Source organism: Adiantum capillus-veneris, chromosome 13, assembly GCF_014529385.1.
Source record: "Adiantum capillus-veneris isolate H3 chromosome 13, ASM1452938v2, whole genome shotgun sequence".
Taxonomy (NCBI): Eukaryota; Viridiplantae; Streptophyta; class Polypodiopsida; order Polypodiales; family Pteridaceae; genus Adiantum; species Adiantum capillus-veneris.
Genome location: NC_140943.1, coordinates 107,603,984 through 107,606,099, shown reverse-complemented (window position 1 = coordinate 107,606,099; position 2,116 = coordinate 107,603,984).

Genomic DNA, 2,116 nt, shown 5'->3' with positions numbered 1-2,116 from the left:
TATTGTAGCACTAGTGTGTAAGGCTAGCCAAGGGACATCCTTGTGGCTACTTAGGGAAAGAGGCTCGAACTTAAGTTCGAACCTCGCCTACATATGTTAGTACAACAAGTCTAGCTTAATGACATCCTTGTGGCTACTTAGGGAAAGCGGCTCAAATAAATTTGAACCTTGCCTACATATGCTATTATAGCAAGTTTAGCTTAATGACATCCTTGTGGCTACTTAGGGAAAGAGGCTCAAGCTTAAGTTCGAACCTCGCCTATAAATGCTAATATAGCAAGTCTTGCTTGAACTTAAGTTTGAGCCTTAACTGCATATGTTATTTTAGCACTAGGGTGTAAGGCTAGCCTCATGACATCTGTGTGGGTACCAATGCCAAGAGGCTCAAACTTAAGTTCGATCCTCACTTGCATATACTAGAGTAGCACCATCATGCAGAGCTTGTTGCTACCAAGGGCATATAATAACACCTTTAGGCTCGATCTTAAGTTCAAGCCTCAACTGCATATTCTTTAGCACTAGGATGCAAGGCTTGCCTCATGACATCCTTGTGGCTAGCCTTATTTGCATATGCTATTGTAGCACTAGGATGTAAGGCTAGACTCATGACATCCTTGTGGCTACTAGAGGCAGAGGCTCGAGCTTAAGTTCGAGCCACACCTAGATATGTTAGTATAGCGCTATCATGCAAATCTAGATTCATGATGTCCTTTTAGGATTCATGCAAGAATATAAAAACACATAGGATTAAACATAAGTCTAGCCTCATGACATCCTTCTGGCTACCAATGAAAGGCCCAAACTTAAGTTCGATCTCCACTTGCATATTCAAGTGTAGCACTAGCATGCAAGGCTAGCTTGATGACATATTTGTGGCTATCAAGGGCATAGAATAGCACCTTTAGGCTCGAGCTTAAGTTCGAGCCTCAAGTGAATAAGGGAATACAAAATCACTTTTAGGCTCAAACTTAAGTTTAAGCTTCCTCTCCATATGCTAATGTAGCACTAGGGTGCACACCTAGCCTCATGACATCCTTCTGACTAAAAAAATCATAGAGCTTCACTTTTAGGCTCAAATTTAATGTAGCACTAACTTGCAAGACTACTCTCATGACATCCTTGTCGCTAGCAAGGCCACAAAACAACATCTTTTGGCTCAAACTTAAGTTCGAGCCTCGCCTACACATGCTAGTGTATTTTTTACAATGTACTACTTAACTTAAGCATGTGCTCCTTGTTTAGGTTCTAAAATTGTTCTTTTTTGTTGTTTCAGGAATGGAGGCTTCCAATGTACCAAGTATACTGGAGCAGGGTTCACACTCGATGTTCTTGGAATGTCCACTCACGCCAAAACTACTGCTCCAAGAATAATGGTTGACAAGACATTTGAATTAACAGAAGAAGAAGGAGTGAAGTGGTTTGTGGATACCTATGATACAGATGCAAACTACAAAGGTGACATCCATCTATATTTGTCACAAGGTGATATAAAATATGGAGACATGGGGATTGTTGTGGGTGTCAAAGATGATGGGATGCAAAGCAATGTCATGCTTTGCATGTAATGTGCTACCTATTGGAGAGACCACAAAGGCAAACAAGTTTTGCTTATCATTGGGTACTTTTCATGTAGCAGACATGAATGGTAGCAAAGTAGGAAAAGAAAATTCTATTGTAAAACTAGGATTGAAGATCTCCAGCTTCACTAATCAAGAAGACTTAGGTGTGGATTGTGTGGAAGACCTAGTGAAGGCAGTGAAACATGCAAAGTGAGTCTTGAGCTTACCAAAGAAGATTGTACCTACAAAGAAACCAATAGGGGCACTATTTAAGAAAGTTGTGGAGAAGATAGGGAAAGCCATAGTTAGGAGTGCACTTGCAACATCAAGAGGTGCCCATGCAAGCGCTTCAACACATGCATAGAAGATCACTACCACCATTAATTTAGAGGAGCAAGAAGGTTCACAAGAGCAAGATGCACAAGGACTCAGAAAAAAAAGAAAGGCAAAGGATGATTCTACTCTTGAGGAAGATCAACAAAAACTAGCAAAGAGGAAGATGAAAAAGAGTGCAGAAGAGAAAGAGGTTTTTGAAGAGGAGTTGATGGAAATGGAAA